Consider the following 27700-nt stretch of genomic DNA (forward strand, 5'->3'; position numbering starts at 1 on the left):
AGCATGGTACTGGCACAAAGATAGACATATTGATCAATGGAATCAAATTGAGAATTCAGAGATAGACCTCCAGATCTATGGCCAACTGATCTTTGATAAGGCCCCCAAAGCCGCTGAACTGAGACATAACAGTCTTTTCAGCAAATGGGGCTGAAAGAGTTGGATATCCATATCCAAAAGAATGAAAGAGGACCCATACCTCACACCCTACACAAAAATTAACTCAAAGTGGATGAAAGACCTCCATATAAAAGTACCATAAAACTCCTAGAAGATAATCTAGGGAAACATCTTCAAGACCTTGTATTAGGTGGTCACTTCCTAGACCTTACCCCCAAAGCACAAGCAACAAAAGAAAAAATAGGTAAATGGGAACTCCTCAAACTTAGAAGTTTCTGTACCTCAAAGGAATTTTTCAAAAATGTGAAGAGGCAGCCAACTTAATGGGAAAAAATTTTTTGGAAACTGTGTATCATGTATCTGACAAAAGAAATCCTACAACTCAATGACAATAGTACAGACAGCCCAATTATAAAATGGGCAAAAGATATGAAAAGACAGTTCTCTGAAGAGGAAATACAAATGGCCAAAAAACACATGAAAAAATGTTTAGCTTCACTAACTATTAGAGAGATGCAAATTAAGACCACGATGAGATACCATCTCACACCAATTAGAATGGTTACCATTAAACAAACAGGAAACTACAAATGCTGGAGAGGATGTGGAGAAATTGGAACTCGTATTCATTGTTGGTGGGACTGTATAATGGTTCAGCCACTCTGGAAGTCAGTCTGGCAGTTCCTTAGAAAACTAGATACAGAGTTACCATTCGATCCAGCGATTGCACTTCTCGGTATATACCCGGAAGATCGGAAAGCAGTGACACAAACAGATATCTGCACGCCAATGTTCATAGCAGCATTATTCACAATTGCCAAGAGATGGAAACAACCCAAATGTCCTTCAACAGATGAGTGGATAAATAAAATGTGGTATATACACACGATGGAATACTATGTGGCAGTAAGAAGGAATGATCTGGTGAAACATATGACAACATGGATGAACCTTGAAGACATAATGCTGAGCGAAATAAGCCAGGCACAAAAAGAGAAATATTATATGCTACCACTAATGTGAACTTTGAAAAATGTAAAACAAATGGTTTATAATGTAGAATGTAGGGGAACTAGTGATAGAGAGCAATTAATGAAGGGGGAATGATAACCTAATAAGAACAGATAAACTATTGTGAGTAAATTTAATGTTCTGGGAATGCCCAGAAATGACTATGTTTTATTAATTTCTGGTGGGTATGGTAGGAACAAGTTTACAGAAAGTTTGCTATATTAGATTATTTTCTTGGGGTAGAGTAGGAACATGTTGGAAGTAAAGTAGTTATTTTGGGTTAAAAAAAAGAAAATGATCATAAATAGAAACAACCTTGTGGTGATTTGGAACTGTATATACCCCAGAGAAATATGTTCTTAAATCTAATCCATTCTTGTGGGTGTAAACCCAGTATAAGTAGGATCTTTTGATGAGGCTACTTCAGTTAAGGTGTGACCCACCTCATTCAGGATGGGACTTACTTAATCCTATTACTGGAGTCCCTAAATGAAATGAAGAGAGAGAGAGAGAGAGAGAGAGAGAGAGAGAGAGAGAGAGGGAGAGAGGGAGAGGGAAAGAGGGAGAGGGAGAGGGAGAGGGAGAGGGAGAAAATCACAGAAGCAGAAAGCTGAAATCAATGAAACCAGGAAGATAAGGGAGCAACGAACAAATGCTGCCATGTGCCTTGCCATGTGGCAGAGGAACCAAGAATTGATGTCAGCTGGTCTTCAGGAAGAAAGCATTGCCTTGATGATACCTTGATTTGGACATTTTCCGAGACTTTAACCATAAGTGAATAACTTCCCATTATTTAAGCTGAACCTATTTCATGGTAGTGCTTTGAGCATCCTAGGAAACAAAAACAAACCTATTTGAATGTTATCTTCTAAAAATATTTGTCAAGTAAGGTTATACTAAATGGGGGCAAAATTATAGACCTGTGAAAATATTTGGGCTGCACACATTTTAATACACAAAAAATAATTAAAAATATACTTCATTTAACAAAATTTCCTCTGAGCTCTCCAGATACTTCAGCACCTGCAGATAGTTTTATCAATTTAAAATATTATGATTTAAGAAAATTTAAATTGAGTATATTTAATACCAGGCAATTTTATGAAAAAAATTAAACTCTAACTATATTGAAAAAAAATAATTTCTCAGAAAAATACTAATGATGTGGTACCAAAGAGGGATATTGTGAAGAAATTGATTAAACTATGTGGGTAGAAGTATAAATATTTTATTTTACTTTCTATTGCTCACATAGAAACATAAAGTTCTTAGTGAGCAAAGATATTACTCTTAATTTTTAGAAATAATTTCATTTTTTAAAATGATTTGTGAATAGAATTATTTATAGGTCAGTGAATTTGTTAGGCAGTGTGCCAATTTGGATACATTATGTCCCCCAAGAAAAAGCCATGATCTTTTAATCCAATTTCATGGGATATTAGGATGAGGTTGTTTCCATGGAGATGTGACCCACCCAAATGTGAATGACACTTTTGATTAGGGTGTGACCTCTTGATTAAATGTTTCCGTAGAAGTGAGGCCTTGCCTATTCAGCAAGGGTCTTGATTGGTTTACTAGAGTGCTTTAAAAAGAGCCACAAAAGCCTAGACCCTTGACTGGCTGATGCTGATGCTTAGACAAGCTTGGAGCTGCAGCCAACAGAAACATTTTGAAGATGGCCATTGAAAGTAGACTTTTGCTACTTTGAAGTTTGCCTGGGAGAAACTAAGAGAATACCCCCAGACACCTAGAGAGAAACATCCTGGGAGGAAGCCATTCTGAAACACAACTTGGGAGCAAAAGAATGAGATGCCAGCCACGTGCCTTCCCAGACAACAGAGGTTTTCTGGATGCCATTGACCTTCTTTAGGTGAAGGTATATGCATGTTGATGCCTTAATTTGGACATTTCCATGGCCTTCAGACTGTAAATTTGTAACCAGATAAACCCCCTTTTTAAAAGCCAATCCATTTCTGGTATGTTGCTTATGGCAGTGTTAGCAAACGAGAACAGGCAGCAAATGAATATTATTTCAAAGTATATAAGTTTGATTTTGAGAACTTAAGTGTGTCTCTGGATAATAAATTGTTTACCTCTAAAAATAGGAGGAAAAGATCTGGTCCATCCATGGATGATGTAGCTGCCCAAAAAAGAGCTCTGCCCTGAAAGTCCAAAAAATTTATGCTATGAGAATGAGCCTCTTTGAGAAGGTATAGCTGACCACAGGACAAATGTGCTAATTTTGGGAATCCAGAAATTACATCTTCCCACTCAGTCCTCTGAGTTGATGGTCCAGTACATCCAGTTTAAATTCCCTTTTACAAGAAAATTCACAAACCAAGGAAAAGGACACAGACAGAACTAGGGCAAAGCTAGACCTGGGGGTGAGGGTGCTGTTTCTCCATTCAACAAGTAATTGTCCTCAGCTCTCAGTTTGGGATACAGAAATGAACAAGCACAGTCCCTGGGCTCAATCTATTGGAGATGGTAAAAATTTATTAGTGAATTATAATATCAAACAAAACTAAATAATGCTAACTGGATGGCCATGTCAAATGCAAAGAAAGTAAAAGGAAACAGAATTTAAATCTGGCTGGGGGTGGGGGTCAGCTGTGGTGATGTTTGAACTGGGGCCTGTGGGGTTTCCATAGAGGAGAAAGGGTGTTCATTGCTGAGGGAACAGTAGGAGAAAAGGCACAAAAGAATGAAAATGCATCATGCGTCTGGTGTCCACAAAAGCAACTGTTTGGTGCAGAAATGTTTCTTTTCTAAGAACAGGTCTGAATAGCACATATTAGGACCAACAATTGGCAGGCATAGTGTTTATGACATTTAAAGGGAGACCCAAAGCAAGGATGTGCACATCTGATCTTCACTTCATGTTGCTGGAAGGTTTACAAGATAGATCTGGATGCAGATTCATGAGATTCAATTCACACTGTGTTGCAGACACCCCATAGACTGGCAAAGGCAGAGAGCACAGAAAATAGAGCCAAAAGAGGGTAATATTCCCTTCAGTGAAAAAAAATCATTCAAGTACCTTTCTTCCCTGTCCCCCCACCCTCAAAAGGGTGTGATCTGATCTATCTTCTTGCCCCATCTGGACACTTATTAGTATACTATGGTCAAATATACCACAAAGTGGCTCTTCCTGGCCAAAAAAATGAAAAATAAAAATAACTGATAAACATGGGCTCAAATTTGAAAGAGAGAAAAGACTGTGGGAAGATGGTGGAATTGGAAGCTCCAGGAATCAGTTCCTCCACCAAAACAGTTCTTGAACTGGCAGGAATTATCTGAATCAACTACTTTGAAACTCCCCAGTCTAGTGGAACACTGTGCAGCATCTAAGAAAGAGCAAAGGAAGAGCCTGGTAAATTTCAGTAGATACTGGTGAGTTTCAGTCTCCCTGCAGAGCACCACCCCACATCCCACACCCTCATGACAGGCAGTACTGGAGACTGCAGCTTGGGCTCCTGGTGCAACTTGCAGCATGGGATGTAAAGACCTAGTCCTCCAAACTCTTGGGTTGTGTGGTAAGAATGCTGATCACTGCTTTTGATCAGCTACTTCAGATTGCTGGGGGCCCAGCTTTGAGTGTGGCCACTGTTCCAACTTACCTCAGACAAAAGCAGCAGAGGAAACTTAAAGACAGTAACCTTTCTCAAAACTAAGGAAAACAGTTAAGGGGTTGTATTAACCAGTCAAGTGCTGACTCAAGAAAAGACAGCTTCAAAAGTCAGAGAAGAAGCTCTTGATGTTCATTCTGCCCCCACCCACCACCACCACAATGCATGGTGGAGCCAGCTTGCAAGCTTATTGCGAGTCACTGGCCCTGTTCCATAAAAAGCAGAGTGGCCCCTGTGCATGTACTGGGGTGCAAGTATGTCAGTGCCAGTCCATCAAGGCGAAGTCTGAGGGACAGAGCTGGGGAGTTTGCTTAAGGCTTGCCCTCCCAGAGTTTGTCCTGAAGGCAGAGAAGCAGCTTGCAGGTGGGACTCACTGGGAAAGCAGCCTGAGAAAAAGGAATATCTGCATTAAGTCATACAAGAGAGCCCCCGTAATAGAGTGAGATTATTTCAATGGGATTTGAGGGGGCATTCATTCAAAATCCTGTAAACTATAAATAGGGGGATTCTTAAGGCCACTAGCAAGCATAAGCCCAGGAAAAGATGCAAGCTATGTGGTTCCATAGAGGCTCTGATAAGACAGAAAGGACTCTGAACTTAACATATGCCTTTGGATGCTCTTCTTGATAGGTCAGTTAAGCTCTGAAGGAGACCACCAGCCAAAGAAGAACCAATTTGCTTTTTGCTTCAGTTTGTTTTGATTAACTCATGGCATTCAAGAAAATCTGTCATATCACTAGCTGGATACAAAGTTGAGGAACAGACAGCTCAAGGACTAAATTCCAGAGATAAAACTTTAAAATATCAAAATGCATGGTGTGCAACAAAAGATTACAAGATGAACAAAGAAATAAGAAGTGATAGCCCATTCAAAGGAAGGAGATAAAAATCCAGAAATCATCAGCAAAGAGGACCAATCTTTAGACTTACCAGAAAAATACTTTAAAATTGTTCCTCATTATGCTCAAGGAGGTAACTGAAAAGACAAAGAAAGAACTAAAAGATATGAAAAAAACAATGAATGGACAGTATGGGAATCTCTCTGAAAGTCTCAATCGGAACCAAACAGAAATACTGATGTTGAAGAATACAATAACTGAAATAAAAAAATTTCTTAGAGTGTTACAACAGCAGATTGGGGGTGGCAGAAGAAAGAATCAGTGATCTTAAAGGCAAGACAATTGTTATGATTCAGGCTGAGGAGCAGAAAGAAAAAAGAATAAAAAAGAGAGAGAACATAGCCTAAGAGACACCATGAAGCATGCCAATTTATGCATTAAGGGATTCCCAGAAAGAGCAGAGAGAAGGAGGCAGAAGGAATATTCAAAGAAGTAATGACAGAAAGCTTACCAAATTTAACAAAAGACATGAATGTGCATAATCAAGAAGCCCAAGAACCCGAAACAGGATAAACTCAAAGAGAACCATGCCCAGACACATAGTAATCAAACTGTCCAATGCCAAGGACAAGGAGAGAGTTCTGAAAGCTGCAAGAGAGAAGCAACATGTCATGTTCATGGGTACACCAATAAGATTAAGTGAAAGTTTCTTATCAGAAGCTATACATGAAAGAAGACAATGGGATGAAATATTTAAGGTGCTGAAAGAAAACCATTGCCATAAAAGAATGTTACAATTGGCAAGAGTGTCTTTCAAAAATGAGAGAATAAGATAATCCTAGATAAACAAAAAATGAGGGAGGTCATTACAACTAGACCTACCCCATAAGCAAGGCTAATTTTCAGACTGAAAGGACACTGGATAGTGGATCAAAGGAGCGTGAGAAATAAAGACCTCTGGTAAAAGGAACCATATTGGTTGGTAATTATAAGTGCCAATACTATTGTATTGTATTTGGGGTATATAAATCCATTGCTTAATTCTTAAAGGTGTTGAAATGCAATGCATAAAAAGTAACAATGAATCTGTGGTTTTGGAAATATAATGTAAAAGTTAGAATTTGTAACAAGTACAAAAAAAAAGATTGGGGAATGGAGGAGTATATGAACAGTGTATGTTTTTGCTATTGAAGTTAAGTTGATAGCAAATCAAATATTCTTATTTTTTAGGATGTTAAATTGTAATTCCATGGTAACCACAAATATATGAAAACTTCTCATTTCTTTCTGAATATATTTTCTACAAATAGTACAATACAAAAAAATCACATATGTAAGTAGACATTGACAGAAGAATTAGGGTAATTAAAAGTCTAAAATTACATAGATTAGCTAGTAAAATGGCAGAAGAAAGTCCTGTGTTATTAGCAGTAACTTTTTTTTAATATTCATTTTATTGAGGTATATTCACATACCATGCAGTCATACAAAACAAATCGTACATTTGATTGTTCACAGTACCATTACATAGTTTTGCATTTATCACCAAAATCAATCCCTGACACCTTCATTACCACACACACAAAAATAACAAGAATAATAATTAAAGTGAAAAAGAGCAGTTAAAGTAAAAAAGAACACTGGGTGCCTTTGTTTGTTTGTTTCCTTCCTCCATTTTTGTACTCATCCATCCATAAACTAGACAAAGGGGAGTGTGGTCCTTATGGCTTTCCCAATCCCATTGTCACCCCTCATAAGCTACATTTTTATACAATCATCTTCAAGATTCATGGGCTCTGGTTTGTAGTTTGGTAGTTTCAGGTATCTACCACCAGCTACCCCAATTCATTAGAACCCAAAAAGGATTGTCTATATTGTGCATAACAGTGCCCACCAGAGTGATCTCTCGGCTCCTTTTGGAATCTCTCTGCCACTGAAGCTTATTTCATTTCCTTTCATTTCCCCCTTTTGGTCAAGAAGATGTTCTCCATCCCATGATGCTGGGTCTACATTCCTCCCTGGGAGCCATATTCCATGTTGCCAGGGAGATTCACTCCCCTGGGTGTCTGATCCCATGTAGTGGGGAGGACAGTGATTTCACCTGCCAAGTTGGCCTAGCTAGAGAGAGAGGGCCACATCTGAGCAACAAAGAGGCATTCGGGAGGAGGCTCTTAGGCACAATTATAGGGAGGCCTAGGCTCTCCTTTGCAGCAACAGTCTTCCCAAGGGCAAGTCCTGTGGTAGAGGGCTCAACCCATCAAACCACCAGTCCCCTATGTCTGAGAGCACATTAATCAGCAGTCACTTTAAATGTAAATGGATTAAACACTACAATCAAAGGCAGAGACTGGCAGAATAGATAAAGGCATGAACCAAATGTATGCTTCTTACAAGAGACTGACTTTAAATTCAATATATAAATATGTTGAAAGCAAAAGGATGGAAAAAATATACCATGAAAGTAATAACCAAAAGAGAGCTGGGGTAGATATACTAATATCAAATAAAATAGACAAAGTAAAAAAACAAAAAAACAAAAAAAAACAACTTTTACAAATGACAAAGACAGACATGATATACTGAGATATACTGATAAAGGTATTGATACAACAAAAAGACAAAACAATTATAAATATATATACCCCTGATGGCACACCTCAAAATATATGAAGCCAATATTGACATATTTGAAGGGAGAAATTGATGGCTCTACATTCATAGTAGGAGACTTCAATATACCTCTTTCAATAATGAATAAAACATCTAGACAGAAGATCAAAAAAGAAATAGGAGACTTGAGTGTTACTCTACACCAATCAGAACTAACAGACATATATATAGAATGCATCACCGGACAGCAGCAGAATATACATTCTTCTCCAATGAACATGAGTCATTATTCAGGATAGACCATATGTTAATTCACAAAACAAATCCCAATAAATTCAAACTTTGAAATCATGCAATGTATCTTCTCTGACCACAATGGATGAAGCTAGAAACCAACAGGAGAGGAAGAAATGGAAAATTCACAAATATGTGGAAATTAAACAACACAGTCTTAAACAACCAAGGCTCAAAAAAGAAATCACAAGGGAAATTAGGAAAGATCTTGAGGAAAATGGAAATGAAAATGCAACATATGAAAACTTATGTGATGCAGAAGAGCAGAGCGGAAGGAAAAATTGTAGCTCTAAATGCTTACATTAAAAAAGATGGAAGAGCTAAAATCAGAGACTTAATCTCAAAATTGAAAGATTTAGGAAAAGAAGAGCAAAGTAAATTCAAAGTGAATAGAAAGAAAAATAACAAAGATCAGAGTGGAGGTAAAAGAAATAGAGAATAAAAAAATAATGGAATCAACATAACCAAAATTTGGTTCTTTGAAAAGATCAATAAAATTGACAAACCTTTAGCTATACTGTCAAAGAATAAAAGAGAGAAGACACAAATAACTATCAGAAATGGAAAGGGGGAAATTACTACTAACCCCACAGAAATAAAAAGGACATAAGAGGATACTATGAACAATTGTACACCAACATAGATAAGTTAGATGAAATGGACAAATTCCTAGAAACACATAAACTACCTACACTGACTCAAAAGAAGGTCTCACCAAACCTATAACTAATAAAGTGATTGAATCAGAAATCAAACACCTCCCAAGAAAGAAAAGCCCAGAACCAGATGACTTCACAGGGGAATTTTACCAAACATTCCAAGAATAATTGAAACAAATCCTGCTTAAACTCGTCCAAATAATTGAAAAGGAGGGAATACTCCCTGACTCATTTTATGAGCCAACATCATCCTCATACCAAAGTCAGATAAAGATATAAGAAAAGAAAATTTAAAACTAGTAACTCTTATAAATATACATGCAAATATCCTTAACAAAATACTAGCATACTGAATCTAACAGCAACTTAAAAGAATCACACACCATGGTCAAATGGTATTTTTCCAAAGTATGCAAGGGTGGTTCAACATATGAAAAATCAATTAATATAATATGCCACATGAACAGAATGAAGGTTAAAAAGAAACATGAAAATTTGAATTGATACAGAAAAGGAATTTTAAAAAATCCAGCACCCCTTCTTCAGAAAAACACTAAGACCACTATGAATAGAAGGAAACTTTGTCAACCTGGGCATATATGAAAGCCTCACACCTAACATCATACCAAATGATGCCCACTGTCATGACTGTTATTCAACATTGTAATGGAAGTTCTAGCCAAAGGAAGTAGGCAAGAAAAAGAAATTAAAAGCATCCAAATTGGAAAAGAAGAATTCCAACAGCCTTCTTTGCATTAATACTTTGTGTTAGGCAATGGTTTCTTAGACTTTACACCCAAAGCATGAGCAAAAACAACAAAAATAGATGTGGGACCTCATCAAAATTAAAAACTTTTGTGCCTCAAAGAATTTTATGAAAGTAAAAAGACAACCTACACAGTGGGAGAAAATATTTGTAAACAACATATTCAGTAGGGGTTTAATATCCAGAATATATAAAGAAATCCTACAACTTATAAACAAAAAGACAAACAACCCATATAAAAAAATGAATAGACATTTCTACAAAGATGTACAAAGGCCAAACATCATATGAAAAGATATTTAATATCACTAGCCATTAGGGCAATACAAGTCAAAATGAGATACTGTTTTACACCCACTAGATTGGCTAATATTAAAAAACAGAAAATTACAAATGTTGGAGAGGATGTAGAAAAATAGGAACACTCTTTCATTGTTGGTGAGAATGTAAAATGGTATAGCCACTGTGGAAGACAGTTTGGCAATTCCGCAGAAAGTTAAGTGAAGAATTACATGACCTGACATTCTCACTTCTAGGTTGTGATGGTTGGGTTCATGTGTCAACTTGGCTAGGTGATGGTGCCCAGCTGTCTGGTCAAGCAAACACTGGCCTAACCATTACTGAAAGGACATTTTGTGGCTGGTTAATATACCAGAAGGCTGGCTTATAAATCATCAGTCTATTGATTCCAGCTGTGGCTGATTACATCTATGATCAACTAAGTGAATGTCTTCCACAATGAAAGAATCCAAACAGTTGGATTTAATCCAACCAGTTGAAGACTTTTAAGTGAGAAGGGAGAACTTTCATTTACTCTTCAGCCAGCCAGCCTCTCCTGGGGAGTTCATCGAAGACCTTCATTGGAGTTACCAGCTCGTGGCCTTCCCTGTGGAATTTCAACTCATGCATCCCCACAGTTGTATGAGACTTTTATAAAATCTCATATTTACAGATATCTCCTGTTCTTTTTCTCTAGAGAATCCTAATACATGGGTACATACCCAAATTAATTGAAAGCAGGGACTCAGATATCTGTCCTGTGATGTTCATAGCAGCATTATTCATAATTGCCAAAATATGGAAGAACCCAAGTGTCCATCAATTGATGAATGCATGAACAAAATATGGTATTTACATACAATGGAATATTATTCAGCCATAAAAAGTAATGAAGTTCTGATACATGTGGCAGCATAGTTGAACCTTGAAAACATCATGTTGAGTGAAATAAGCCAGAAACAAAACAACAAATATTGCTTGATCTCTCTGATATGTAATAATTAGAATAAGCAAATTCATAGAGCCAGAAACTAGAATATAAGTTACCAGGGCTGGGTTTGGCGTAGAGAATGGAAAGTCAATGTTTAATTTGTACAGAGTTTCTATTTGGGTTGATGGAAAAGTTTTGGGAACGTATTGTGGTGATGGTAACTTAACATTGTGAATGTAATTGTTCTAGTTTGCTAATGCTGCAGAATGCAAAACACCAGAGATGGACTGGCTTTTATAAAAAGGGGGTTTATTTGGCTATACAGTTACAGTCTTAAGGCCATAAAGTGTCCAAGGTAACACATCAGTAATCAGGTACCTTCACTGGAGGATGGCAAATGGCGTCCGGAAAACCTCTGTTAGCTGGGAAGGCACGTGGCTGGCGTCTGCTCCAAAGTTCTGGTTTCAAAACGGCTTTCTCCCAGGACATTCCTCTCTAGCAAGCTTGCTCTTCTTCAAAACGTCACTCACAGCTGCACTCCGTCCAGTCTCTTTGAGTCAGCATGTTTTATATGGCTCCACTGATCAAGGCCCACCCTGAATGGGTGGGGTCACACCTCCATGGGAGTATCCCACCAAAGTCACCACCCACAGCTGGGTGGGGCACATTCCAAGCAAATCTAACCAGCACCAAAACGTCTGTCCCACAAGACCACAATGATAATGGCATTTGGGGGACACAATACATTCAAACCGGCACAGTAATTAACAGCACTGAATTATATATTTGAATATATCTCTTATATATTTGAATGTGGTTATAGGGGAAATTTTAGGTTGTGTATATGTTCTAGAATAAATATTTGAAGAAACAGAATTGCATAACACAAACAGTGAGCCCTAATATAGTGTGGACTATCATTAATGGTACAGTTATAAAAATGTTCTTTTATCCATTTTAACAAATGTACCCTACACTACAGCAAGCTATTAATAATAGGGTGGTATGTGGGAATTCTGAATTTTGTGCATTATTTTTCTATAAACCCACAACTTCTCTAATAAAGAAGTTTCAAAAAAATTCAAAATAGGTACATAATTTTCTCTTTCTCCACTTCATTTACTTGGGTGTCAGGTCGATAATGTGTGGCCAACAAGAGCATAGTTTGCTCTTTATTAATTTGGCTTTTTATTTTCATTAACACAAGTTTTTATATCCTTTTATACACTAATATTTGAAAAATAGATAACTCATAATAGGAAGGCCTTATATGCTCTTTTAAAGAGTTTTGTGTTTTCACATTTCCTATTAAAATTGAAAGACAAAGAACAACAGCATCCAGTTTATACTCTAGGAGGACCACTTTGGTAGCATTGTGGATAACTTATTGGCAGGGAGGCATCACAACAGGTGTTTAATTAGGCAACCAACTGAAAAGCTATTGTAATGATTCAGCATTATTCATCACTATTAAGGCCATGAAATAACAGAATCAAACTATTTGGAAAGTCAAATTGACAAGAGTTAGTGTCTAATTGAATGTGGAATGTAACAGAAAGAGTAGAGTCAGGAATGACGAAGAGACTTTTAATTGGCTTGTATGGATGAATAATGATAGCATAGAAGGAAAAACAGATTGAGCATATGAGGAGAGAGGCATATGATGGATTTAGCTTGTGCCAAATTTAGGCCTATGTAACTCTGGATTGGAAATACCCAGCACATATTTAGCTACATGAATCTAAACCTCAGAAGAGTAATCAGTACAGTTTGACTAGAACTATGTGGGAAGGAGAAATACTTATTCTAACTTTCCTATGAACTTCTAGGACTTTAAATCTTTTTTCCCAGAAATCTGGCTGCCATTCTAGAGAAAATGTGGTAGATGGTGACACTCTCTTCAGATGCCCGGAAGAAAAGAAAATGTGGAAATACCAATAAATGCAGCTTCATGCCTTGCTTTTACAAATTTTCATTTCATTAGTTAGCTGCCCCTTGCTTTGCAAAATGTTGTGTTAATGTATGTCTGTCCTTTCTCTTAATAAAGGCAATTATCTTTTAACACATTAGATTGGAATACTGCTAAGAAGTTTCAAGCAACAATATGCAATTGTATTTGAAAGTACTCAGCACCCACTTGGCCAAAAACAATCCCGATGGTGATCTCCCATTCACACAGCAAGAAAGTCCTGAGTCCCATAGGTTTTGCCCCATTTCTTGTCCCAGTTATCTACAGAGAGGAGCCATCAGACAAGCTGGAAAATAGACCCCATTTAGGAATGTGGAGAAGAAAAATATGTTGTGTGGAGGATAAGATAAAGGGATGGGATTTGGAAACTCCAAGCTCTGCTTAATTCCTGGCCAGACTTAAAGAAGTAGCCAAATCCCTCACCCCAGGACTCCTTCCACTTACCTTGCCACTGTAGCAGCAGACCCTGGCAGAGGCCAGCCATTGCTGAGCCAACATTTAAAGAATGAATTTGAGTAATATAGGGGGTAGTTTTGGATGCTTGATATATTAAGTTTCTTTTGCTTGCAAATAAAAAGAAATCAGCTAGCACTGGCTTAAGTTTAAAGGCATTTTTGGAAGGGTAATGAAGTATCACCAAGAAACTAATAAAGCAACAGAATGGAGTGGGAACAAGGATTTCTTCAGGGACTAACAGGAGATTTTAGACCCTTTCTTAAAGCTCTTAGATGAATGAGACTTGGCTCCCAATTTCAGACTTCAGAACTCAGGTAAAATTATCAAGAGAAAGAATTGGGACCTTTTGAGCCAGCTATGGCCAAAGGCTCTTAAGAGTATATAATCTGAATGGCTTCCATGGCCCTTACCTATGGATCAGTACCCTCTTCTGTAGTAGAGAGTAAATGTATCACAGTGGGATTGTTGCATTAGTTGGGATATTCAGTGCCAGGGTGTACATCAGTCATCTTTTACCAGGTTATGCTTTGACAACAAATAACTAAATATCTCAGTGGTAACAATTTATTTTTCACCCCTATTACGTAATGACTTCACAAAGCCACAACTCCATTCCACATTATGAGTCACTGCTGCTTTGTTCCGTACATCTTCTTCATTTCAGGATCTGGACTGAAGAAGCACCCTCTATTTGGGATGTGCCAGTCTTGTGGCACAGATAAATGAACAAAGGCTAAACAGCAGAATGGCTGTCAAAGTTTCTGCATGGACATGTCTCACTTTTTCTCACATTATATTGGCTAAATCAAATCACATGGCCAAATGTGATATCAATGGTGCATGGAATTATACTCCTCTCACAGGAGATCCCTGAGAATGTTGATACTATTCACCATAAACGATTCAAGTCTTCAGTAGCAAGTCAACCTAGCTGTTGATCCCACTGATAGCTGGTATATAAGATGTATCCTTGATCACAAAAATAAGACAGAAGCCACTTTACTTGGCCTGGGGCCCAGTTCTCATCTGGCAGCCAATACAAAGAAATGTCAGTTAGGTGAAGTTGGATGATAACGGTCTTCAAATCTTCTATATCCTTTCTGATTTTCTGTCTAATTATTATCAATTATTGGGAGAAGTACTGAAATCTACACATGTAATTGTTGTATTGTCTCTTTGATCTTTTGATTCTGTAGTTTTTAAAAATGTATTTTGGGACTTTGTAGATGCACACACATTTAACATTTATAATAGTTATATCTGTCTGATGTGTTGACTTTTGCTATCATGAAGTTACCCTCATTGTCTCTAGTAGTTCTTGTGTAAATTCTATTTTGTCTGATATTAATAAAGGCCCTCTTTTTCCCTTTTTAAAAAATTTTCAACCTATTTGCATCTTGAAATCCAATGTGTATATCTTGTAGGCAGCATTTAGGTGGACCTTGCTTTTTATCCAGTCTGAATTTCTGCCATTTGATTAAATTATTTAGTCTATTTACATGTAATGTACTTATTAATATAGATGAATTTATGTCTGCCATTGTGCTATTTGTTTTCTATATGTCTCCAACTATTTTGTTCCTCTGTCCCTACTTTACTGCCTTCTCTGTGTTATACAAATATTTTAGCATACTATTTTAATTCCCCTTTTGTTTAACTATATTTTGACATATTTTAAGGGGCTACTTTAGAGATTTCAATATTTATCCTTAGTTTATCACAATCTAACACAAGTTAATGCTGGCATAATTCCAGCAAAGTATAGTAATATTGCATTAGTATAGCTCATTTTCCTTCTCCACCTTTCCCCACCTTTGTTCTAATAGTGATATGTCTGTATCTATATTTATATCTATCTCTATATATACATATATATACACATATATATTGCAACCATATACCATAAACCCTAAACTATAAGTAATATGTAGTAATACTGAATTATAATTATTGATGTAAGCAATCATATGATATATTAAAGAAATTAATAGTTGAAAAGCACAAAACTTTGTATATACATGCACATTCATACATATACAATCTATATATTTACCCACTTATTTACCATTTCTGGTGCTCTTTAAATATTCCTGTAGATCCAAGTTACTACCTGGTGTCACTTTCTTTCATCAAGAAGGACTTTTGTAGGGAAGATATGAAAGCAATGAGTGCCTCAGTTTTTTGTTTATTTGAGAATGTTTCTCCACTTTTGTTTTTGAAGGATAATTTTGCTGGTAAATACTTACTGATAAACAATTTTTTTTTCAACACTTAGAATGTCATTCCACTGCCTTCTAGACTCATTTGTTACTGTGAATTGTATTGTTGCCTTTCTGTATGTGATATTATTTCTCTCTTCCTGCTTTCAAGATTTCTCTTTTTTGCTTTGACTTTCAGCAATTTGACTAAGTCGTGCCTAGTTGTAGTTCTCTTTGTGTTCACCCTCCTTGGGGTTTGTTGCAATTCTTGGATCTGTAAGTTATTTTTCTTATATCAAATTTGAGAAGTTTGGTCCATTATATTATCAAATTTTTTTTTACTGTCTCTTTTACTACCTTCCTTCTGGGATTCTATTATACATATGTTAAAATACCTGACACTGGCCCAAAATATCTGAGTCTGTGCTCATTTTCTTTAATTTTTTTTCCATTCTATTATTTAGTATGGGTAATTTCTATGTACCTACAATTTCATTAATCCTTATTTCTGCCATCTCAAATATGCAGTTGAGCACATCTGGTACAATTATTTTAACTACTAGTCTAGAATTTCCATTTGATCTTTATATATACATATATTTTCCATTTCTGTACCTAGATTTTCTGTTTGTGGATCTATTGTTAGGTTTTTTCTTTAATTCTATGAAAGTAGTTTCTTTTGTCATTGAATATATTTATAATGGCTTCTTCAATATATTTTCTGAGAAGTCTAACATTTGGATTCTGTGCTGGTTTGAGATTGTTATTTACTCCAGGAAAGGCCACGTTCTTTTAATTAAGTTTTGTGGATGCAGACTTATTGTGGGTGGGGCCTTTTGATTAGGTTGTTTCCATGGAGATATGACTCACCCAACTGTGAATGAGACATTTTCATTAGCTTATTTTCATGGAGGTGTGGTCCTGCCCATTCAGGGAGGGTTTTAATTAGATCCTTGGAGTTCTTAAGAGAGCTGAGTGCCCACACAGACCCAGACACTTAGAGATGCTTGAAGATGCAGAGAGAAAGATGCTTGGAGATGCTAACCTAAGAGATGAAGCCCAGAGTTTGCTCCAGAGAAGCTAAGAGAGGACTCCCAGGTGCTTAGAGAGAAATGCCCCAGGAGAACCAAGCAGAGACCTGAGAGAAGCTAATACAGAAAGGCCAGAGACATATTGGATAAAGCTATTTTGAAATGCAACCTGGGAGCAAAGGACAAGCAGATGCCAGCCATGTGCCTTCCCAGCTGACAGAGGTGTTCTGGATGCCATCGGCCTTTCTTCAGTGAAGGTATCCTCTTCTTGATGCCTTATTTTGGACACTTTTTTGACCTCAGAACTGTAAATTTGTAATCTAATAAAGCCCCTTTATAAAAGCCAATCCATTTCTGGTATTTTACATAATGGCAGCTTTAGCAAACTGGAACAGATACTTTAACCCGTCCTGATTATTCTGTGTAAGTTGCAAAATGCATTCAAAATTTCATACAATTCTCAAGACTCTTCTTTCACTTTTTACTAGGCTCTCTAAGGTCTCTCCTATGTAGGTATAGTTTCCCAGACAGCTAGGAATGTGTGGAAATCTCATCTAAGATTTATATGGCTTTCTCATTTCCACAATCTTTGCATTTAGTTTCCAACTAGTCTGTTGCTCATCCCAAATTGGAATAATAACCTTGATCTAGCAAGACTGAGATTTTCCCCATCCCTTCCTTAATTGGAGGATGGACAATGGTGTCCAGAAAACCAATTGAGTATGCCATTTTAACTGGCAAAACTACTGTTCCTCCCAGTACTTGGGAGGTGGGAGTGGGGAATGGGGAACAGTCCCAGGCAAGAAGACCTCACAGGCCCTTCGTTCTTATCCAAACTCTGTATAGCAGTTTTTCAGGAATAAACACTTCTCAATTTGTTGTCTGCCTTTGGTCAACTTCCAGTTCCCTGAAATCATTACTTTGGACAATTTTGTCTACTGTTATACTGCTTTTTTTCTTATAGAAGGAAATTACCATCTTCTTTGTGCCACCATTATTTAAGGCCCTCCACTATTTCTTTCTATTTTGAATGCAAGATAAGAACATTTACCTCATATTTATAAGTGTGCCAGTTTGGATATATTATGTGCCCCAAGAAAAAGCCATGATATTTTAACCCAGTCTCATGGGATATTAGTGTTAGGCTGTTTCCATGGAGATGTGACCCACCCAACTGTGAATGACACCTTTGGTTAGGGTGTGTACCAGTTTGTTAATGCTGCCAGAATGCAAAACACCAGAAATGGATTGTCTTTCATAAAAGGGGGTCTATTTGGTTACAGAGTTACAGTCTTAAGGCCATAAAGTGCCCAAGGTAAGGGATCAACAATCAGGTACCTTAACTGGAGGATGGACAATGGTGTCCAGAAAACCTCTGTTAGCTGGGAAGGCATGTGGCTGGCATCTGTTCTGGAGTTCTAGTTTCAAAATGGGTTCCTTCCATGATGTTCCTCTCTAGGCATCTGCTTGCTCCTGGGTTGTGTTCTCTGTAAGCTGCAGCTCCTCCAAAATGTCACTCTCAGTTGCTCTGAGGTTCTTCTGTGTGTGTGAACTCCTTTATACAACTCCAGTGATCCAATTAACACTCACCCTGAATGAGCGGGGTAAAACCTCCATGGAAATTATCCAATCAAACGTTTCACCCACAGTTGATTGAGTCACATCTCCATGGAAACACTCAATCAAAGAATTCCAATCTAATCAACACTAATACATCTGTCCCCACAAGATCGCATCAAAGAACATGGCATTTTGGGGGACATAATACATCCAAACTGGCACATTCCACCCCCTGGACCCCAAAATGACATGATCTTTCCATATACAAAATATATTCATCCCATCATAATATCACAGAACTTAAGTCTTTTCAGTAGCAATAGGTATGTAGAAGATCCCATCAAAATCAGTTATAGTCTGTCCTAAGGCATAATTCCCCTCTGGCTGTGGACCTGTGAAACTTAGAACAAGTTATCTGCTTACAATATACAAAGGAGGGACATTCATAGGATAAACATTCCTACTGCCATAAGGAGAAGCATTAAGGAAAACAGGGTTTAAGGGACCAAAACAGTTCCTAAAACCTGCAGGGCAAACTCCATTAGATTTCAAAGTCTGAGAGTCATTCACAGAATGACATTGCATCCTTGGGGCTTGAGAGAGTGGCTTGGTTTTTTACAGGGGCCTTTGCAGAAGCCCTTTTTTTCTCCAAATGCTGGGGGTGAGCACGCCAACATATTAACACATTGGGGAGACCACTTTCTTCTCGACCCCACCCTCCTCAAACATCGGGGTGCCACCCAGACTCTGCCTCTCTGGGGCAAAGGCTCTCCCCTCTCTGAACAGTGGGGTGGCAGCCAGGCTCTCCTCAATCCCCAGGGAATGTGCTCCACCCTCTGTCAGTCCTGGGGTGGCAGCACTCTTCCTGAGCATTGAGGCGGAAGGCCCACCCTCAACTTCCAGGGCAAACTCACCCATCCCACGGGCGTGGGCTGCTCCTCTCTCCCAGCCCAAGACCTCTTGATTCCAGACCTCAATCTCCATGGCTCTGTCTTTGAAGACAGTTTTCCTTCATTTTTTTCCTTCTGTGTCCCTTCCGGTCCAGACCAGCAGTGGCTCCGTATATACAGACCTCACAAATATCTGGTTGGCTTGCCATGAAGCACACAGGGGTCAAAACCATCAGACAACAGGAATTTCCACAGATCCTTTCTGGATAACTCCATCTCCAATCCTGGCTTGTACTTAAATGGTGGTCGGATTCCATGTTTGGTTAAATCCTCAAGTGGGCTGTATACCCCCTGGAAGCTCAGAGTTTTCCAGGCCATCAATTTTTGGTTTCTTTGTACCCAAGAGTTCAGTTCTAAGTTTATCACTTTCCACTCACATTTTACTATAAGTTGCAAGGAGAGGCCAGGCCACACTTTCAATATTTAGTATCTAAATTTCTTCAGCTAAGTATCCCAGTTCACTGTTTTCAAATTCTGCCTTCCATAAAATACCAGGGCACAATTTTGCCAAATTTTCTGCCACTTTAAAACAAGGATCACCTTTCTTCCAGTTGGCAGTGACGTAGTCATTTCTGCTCAAGGCCTCATCAGAAGTATCTTTAGAGTTCATATTTCCACAGTCTCTTCAAATCCATCTAGGCCCTTTCTGTCAAGCTCTTACAATTCTTCCAGAATCTTCCCCTTATCCATTTAAAAAGCTGTTCTAACATGTTTGGTATTTGCAAACTCAGCAGCACCCCACCCTTGTTGCCAAAATCTGTTCCAGTTTGTTAATGCTGCCAGAATGCAAAACACCAGAAATGGATTGTCTTTTATAAAAGGGGGTCTATTTGGTTATAGAGTTATAGTCTTAAGGCCTTAAAGTGTCCAAGGTAACACATCAACAATCAAGTACCTTCACTGGAGGATGGCCAATGGTGTCTAGAAAACCTCTGTTAGCTGGGAAGGCACGTGGCTGGTGTCTGTTCCAGAGTTCTGGTTTCAAAATGGGTTTCTTCCATGAAATTCCTCTCTAGGTGTCTGCTTGCTCCTGGATTGTGTTCTCTGTAAGCTGCAGCTCCTCCAAAATGTCACTCTCAGTTGCTCTGAGTTTCTTCTGTGTGTGTGAACTCCTTTATACAACTCCAGTGATCCAATCAACACACATTCTGAATGGGTAGGGTAACATCTCCATGGAAATTATCCAATCAAACATTTCACTCACAGTTGATTGAGTCACATCTCCATGGAAACACTGAATCGAAGAATTCCAATCTAATCAACACCAATATGTCTGCCCCCACAAAATTGCATCAAAGAACATGGCATTTTGGGGAACATAATACATCCAAACCAGCACAGGGTTTGACCACTGATTGAATGTTTCCATGAAGGTTTGGCCCCGCCCATTCAGCGTGGGCCTTGATTAGCTCACTGGAGTCTTATAAAAGCCCACAAACAGAAGGACCTTAGAGCTTCAATCAATATAGACATTTTGGAGAATGCCAGTTTGAAACACAACCTAGGAGCAATCAGACACCGGCCACGTGCCTTCCCAGCTAACAGAGGTTTTCCAGACACCACCTATGTTCTTTAGTGAAGGTACCCTACTGTTGATGCCTCTGTTTGGACAATTTCATGGCCTTCAGACTGTATCTTTGTAACCAAATAAACCCCCATTATAAAAGCCAATCCATTTCTGGTGTTTTGCAAAACAGCAGCATTAGCAAACCAGAACAGTAAGTGTGAAATGAGATCATATTTCAGAATCCCAAGGCACCTCTGGCTTTGTACTCACTACACTGAAGATGCAGACATGAGTTTTCTGACAAGTTAAATGAAGAACATAATTAAATAGAGATACAAATACAAATTTCCTTCCTTTTCTAACGCTTGATCAGTTTAAATAGGACCAGAGTATCAGCATCACTATCAACCTAGTATCAGCTTCCTAGAATGGAAGGCAGGAAGGAAACAAGGAAGAAAAGTTCAGCACCCCCAGAAATTTGTGATAATTAGATAAAAAACTTGAAAATTTGAAAGAGTAAATATAAACTAAATGTTTAAAATATATAAAGCACAGAAATTGCAAGTAAAAAGAATAAAAAATGTGGTCAACTTTGTCATTATGTACCAATAGCTGGATCTCCTTTTCTTCTAAATCCCCAGGATAAGTATAATTCCTAGGCACATTATAGGTGGGTGGAGCAGTATGGTTTATTCTGGCCAAAAGGCTGTTATGAGAAGCACTGTGTAAATCACATGGATAAATCTACATTAGCATTGACTCTATCTTTTAAGAGGATTAACTTGGGTGCCAAAGCACATAAAAGGTCATATATGATTTTCCTTTGTCTCTTCTGCCAATTTGAGAAACCCCATGTTCCAAATGATGCAGAAACAAATTTTTGCACTTCAGTCAGTCTAGATTGATGAATAATTATGTGGAGTGAAACATCCCATCAACTTTTTCAGGACAAGTAGTATGACCAAGAAATAAAATTCTATTGTGTTAAATCATCAGGAATTTGGATTTCTTGTTACTGCAGCATAACCTAGTCTAATCTAATCTAAGACACATGGGGGACAAACAGATGATGTGCAACAGAATCAGTCACAAGAATTAAAAAATGAGATATATAAACACAATGAGCAAAACTAAAATGATAAGGCTAAAATGAAGAATTAGTAAACTAAAACTAAATCTGATAATATTCACAATGCTGTTCATTGATAGATAAAGTAATGAAAAAAAAAGAAAATGAATTTAAGAAACATGGTGAATAGAATAAGAAGCCCAGCATACATCAAATAGGAATTTCAGAAGAATGAAATAGAATGTAGAAAGGTGATATTTTAGAAAATAATGACTCAGTATTTTCTGGAACTGATGAAAGTCCCAATATAGATTCAAAAAAATTCTAAAATTCTAGTAAAAGCAAGACAAAATAAAAAATAAAATGTACACATACACATAACACAAAAGATAGATCTTAACTCAGAGAGGGAGAAAAATTTACCTTAATAGGAGCCATAGTTGATCCACAACAGATGTCTCAAAAGCAATAATGGAGGCTGAAAAACAGTGCAGTAATATCTTCAAAGTGCTGAGGAAAAATAAACATAAAATTTTCTACTAAATTAATCTATCATTTGAGATAGATAGATAGATAGATAGATAGAGTAAATACAAAGTGGGGGGGGGCAGAGAATAAATTTCCATTGCTAGTTCAACTACTAAGGATCTACTTCAGGGAAAATGAAAGCTAAACCAGAAGGAAAGAATTGAATGCAAGTGGCAATGATGTACAAATAAAATGATAATCACATGGGTAAATCTACATAAGCATTGACTCTGTTTTTAAGAGGATTAATTTGGGGCTCATGAACACTTTAAGTTATTGAACAATGCAAGAACTATAGAACATCAAGTCAAGTATTCTTGTTAAAAATTAAAAGCCTACTGGAGAAATAATATATAGTGTATAACTTCCAAAATAGGTGAGGAGATGGGGAAATAGAACTCATTCAATTGAATAAAATGCAGAGAATAGAGGAAGAAATAAATAAAAAGCATGGTGAATATCACGACCTAATGTAGTTGAAAAATGAGTGTAACACTAATCTATAAATATAAATGGATTAGACTTGTCAATAAAAGATAGATAATATCAAATTGTATTTTAAAATCAGGTCTGTGATAATTACAAAATGCATAACTGAAAATTAATACAAAGCATTTTTTTACATGCAGGACTGAAACAAGACTTACTAGGCATACAGAAACTAAAAGAAAGCTAGCATAAGAATATTAATATCAGATAATGATATTTTAAAGCCAAAAATTTTAGGGATGAGAAATGCAGCTACACAATAATAATAGGAAAAGAATATTAAAAATATAAACTTATATGGACCTAAATATCTAAAGCTAAGATTAATGTAATTATAAGAATAGACAAATCTACAGCCATGGTGGGTGTTCCAGTTTGCTAATGCTTCTGTTATGCAAAATACCAGAAATGGACTGGCTTTCATAAAGGGGACTTATTAGGTTACAAATTTACAGCTCTAAGGCCAAAAAAGCATCCACACTAAGGCATCAAGAAGAGTTATTGATACCTTCACTGAAGGAAGGCCAGTGGCATCTGGAACATCTTGGTCAGCTGGAAAGGCACATGGCTGGCATCTGCTGGTCCTTTGCTCCCAGGTTGCATTTCAAAATGGCTTTATCCAAAATGTCTCTGGCCTTCTTTCCCTCTTAGCTTCCCTCAGTTCTCTGCTTGGTTCCTCTTGGGGTATTTCTCTCTAAGCACCTGGGAGTCCTCTCTTAGCTTCTCCAGGGCAAACTCTGGGCTAGCATCTCCAAGCATCTTTGTCTGCATCTCCAAGCATCTCCAAGTGTCAGTGTCTGTGTTGGCTCTTCGGCTCTCTTAAGTACTCCAATGAACTAATCAAGACCCACCCTTATGGGCAGGACCCACACCCCCAAGGAAATGATCTAATCAAAAGTTGTCACCCAACAAGATGGGATTATAAGACCATGGCTCTTTGGGGTCTATAACAGTTCAAACTGGCACAGTGGGAGACTGTAATGCATGTTTTTCACTATTTTTGTCAACTTCATCTATTAGATACAACTGCTTTAGGATATTTGAATAACAATCATCAAACTTCATCCAATGGATGGTACAGCATAGCAGAGTGGTTTCCTGGAGGCAGAACACCTGCTTTCAAATCCTGATTCTATCACTTAGTAGCTGTGTGAGCTCAACAAATTACTTTACCATTCTTTGCTCCAGTTCCATTGACTAGAAAATGGAATGAGAGTAGTAGGGGTGATGGTAACTAGCTCATAATATTGTTGAAAAAATTAAATGAGTAAATGCTTATAAAGTGCTTAGATCCAGTGTTTAGATCATAGTAAGCCCAACAAATTTTAACTATTATTATTTTTAATATTTTTGGACATATACAAAAGCTCTAGCCAGAAATTTAAAATACACATTCTTTTAAATACATACAGAACATTTATAAAATCTACTCTCTACTAGGAAACAAAGTAAATCTCAGTAAGTACCAAAGAACTGGCATTATTGGTCCTATTTTCTTTACCCATAATGCTATAAAATAGAACACAAAAAAGAGATTTCCCACAAAATAATATTTCTAAATAATTTGTGGATCAAAAAGTAATAATGAAAAATTTTCAAACTCACAGCACTCTCCTATAGAATGTGGTAGGACAGCAGTCAAGTCATGGTGACTGGGACAAGGGATTGCTGCTGGTTGTAGGAATACAATGCAGTGCCTGGGACTGTGAGAAAATTATTTTCTAGGTAAAGGGGACATTTGTAACCATGTGAATGGAAGAATTCCTAGTACCACATGCACATGTCCAAGACATGGTGCATGCAAAGAAAGGCTCAGGGAGACCCCCTACTATTTGTTCTGAAGCTATTCTCATAACAAACCATTTTGTGGATAAACCCCAAAGAAGAGCAATTGCACAGATCAATCTGAAAAGATGGAAAGGTGTTTTCTCTTATTCCTTCTTTTCTGTTGTTCACTCCTGGAATTCAAGGAGGACATGGTAATAACACTAGCTGGATACAAGTCTAAGGAACAGACACTGCAGGGCCTAAATTTCAGGGATAACACATCACAATATAAAATATTCAGGTTTCAACAAAAGGTTACAAACATACAAAGAGGAAGCAATGACCCAGGCAAATGAGAGGAATAAAGAGTCAGAAACCACAAATAAGGAGGATCAGACTTGGGACATTCCAGAAAAAGACTTTTCAAAAATGTCCCTACATATGCTCAAAGAGCTAAAGGATAACATGGGCAAAACTAAAGGAAATCAGGGAAATGATAGATGAGAGAATATCGATAGAGAGATGGAAATTATGAGAAGGAACCAAATAGAGCTGAAGACCACAGTAACAGAAACTAAAAATTCCCTAGAGGTGATCAACAGCAGATTGGAACTGGCAGAACTTTAAAGAATTGGTGAACTTGAGTATAATAAAATTGAAATCATTCAGTATAAAGATCAGAAAGAAGAAAGAATGAAGAAAAGTGAACAGAACCTGAGGAATCCGTGGAACACCATCAAGCATACCAATTTATGCATTGTGGGAGTCTCAGAAGGAGACTGAGAAGAAGAAAGAGAGAAAGGTGAAGGCAGACTATACAAGAAAATAATAGCTGAAAACTTCCAAAATTTAATGAAAGACATGCATACAGATATCCAAGATACTCAACAAACTCCAAACAGGATAAAACCAAACAGACCCATACAATGGCACATTAAAATCAGACTGTTGAATGCCAAAGATAAAGAGAATTCTGTGATCCGCAAAAGAGAAGTAACATATTATACACAAGCGATCCTCAGTAAGACTGTGTCATCTTTTCTAAAGAGGAAATACAAATGGCTGGAAAGCATATGAAAAGATATTCAACTTCACTAGATACCAGGGAAATGCAAATCAAAACTACAATGAGATACCATCTCACACCTACTAGAATAGCCATTATCAAAAAAACAGAAAACTACAAGTGCTGGAGAGGATGTGATGAAATAAGTAAACTTATTCACTGCTGGTGGAAATGTAAAATGGTGCAGCCACTCTGGAAGTTAGTTTGGCGGCTCCTCAGGGAGCTAAGTATAGAATTGCCTTATGACCCAGCAATCCCATTACTATACTTGGAAGAACTGAAAGTAGGGACATTAACAGACATTTGCACATTGATGTTTATAGTGGCATTATTCGTGATTGTCAATAGATGGAAACAGCCCAAATGTCCATCAACTGATGAGTGGATAAACAAACTATGGTATACACATATAATGCAAATTATGCAGCTGTAAGATGGAATAAAGTCATGATTCATGGAACAACACGGATGAAACTTAAGGATATTACATTGAGCAAAATAAGCCAAAAACAAAAGGACAGATATGTATGGTCACACTAATATGAACTATAATGAGCAAACTCTAAGAGTTAAATTTGAGAACACAGGTTATCAGGAGATAGAAAGAGGGTAGAGGCTGGGCATTTGATGCTTAAGGAGAACAGAATGTTTAACAAGATTGACTGTAAAAGCTCAGAAACAGATAGGATAATACTGTGGGAGGATAACAATATTTTAAGTATAATGAACAATGCTTAGTGTGAATTTGGTTGAAAGAGGAAGGATAGGGCATGCATAGCAACAGAAGGAAAGATAGATGATAAAAACTAGGATTGAATAACTTAGCAAAACCTATATTGGACAATGATGGTGGTTAATTTTACAAATATAAGAAAGTTTTTACATGAATAAGGATAAAGGTATGTCACTATTACAAGGTGTTAAAAATTGTATGGTATATGGAAAAAATACAATTAATGCAAACTAGAGTCTATAGTTAACAGCAACATTGTAATGTTTTCTCATTAACTGTAACAAAGGCACTACACCAAAGCTAAATGCCAATAAAAGGGGAAATAAGGGAGGGGTATAGGATTATTTTCTTTCTTTTCAGAAGAAATTGAAATGTTATCATATAGATTGTGGTTGTGAATACATAACTATGTGATTTTACCAGAAGCCATGATTGTACACTTAAGATGGATTGTATGGTGCATGAATAAAACTGTTTAAAAAATAAACAGAAAACTACAAGTGCTGGAGAAGATGTGGAGAAAGAGGTATACTTGTTTACTATTGGTAGGGAAGTAGAATTGTGCAGCCCTTCTGGGGGCAGTGTGGTAATTCCTCAGGATGCTAAGTATAAGGTTGCCATATGATCCTGCAATCCTGCTACTAAGTATATACTTGGAAGAACTGAAAGCAGGGACATGAATAGACATTTGTACACTGATGTTTATGGCAGCATTATTCATGATTGCCAATGGGTGGAGGTGGCCCAAGTGTCCATCAACTGATGAGCAGAAGGGCAAACTGAGGTGTGTAGCATATGATGGAATATGGTGCAGCTGTAGAAAGGAATGAAGTTATGAGGCATGCAACTAGGTGAGTGAACCTTGAGGACATTGTTTTGAGTGAAAGAAGCCAGAAACAAAATGACTATTATATGGTCTCACTAATATGAACTAACCATAATGAGCAAATTCTGAGAATTGAATCCAAGAGCATAGGACTCTCTGTTCATTTCTTTTTCTTTCTTCTCAAGATCTTTCTTTTGATGATGTGTTTTATGTCAAATGCCCTGCTCTTCTTCTCCTTTCTGCCCATCAATATTTAATATAAAATAACACACTTTTTTTCAGAGATAATAGTTGACTCTCAGCAAAAAAGATTTACCGACACCAGTCCATTAAATTCTCCATTTTATATTCTTTCACTTAAAAGCATTAAGATAAACTTCAATTAAAAAATTTTACAAAGCTTGAAAGGCATT

This window comes from Choloepus didactylus, chromosome 2 (genome assembly GCF_015220235.1).
Source record: "Choloepus didactylus isolate mChoDid1 chromosome 2, mChoDid1.pri, whole genome shotgun sequence".
In the NCBI taxonomy this organism is placed as follows: domain Eukaryota; kingdom Metazoa; phylum Chordata; class Mammalia; order Pilosa; family Megalonychidae; genus Choloepus; species Choloepus didactylus.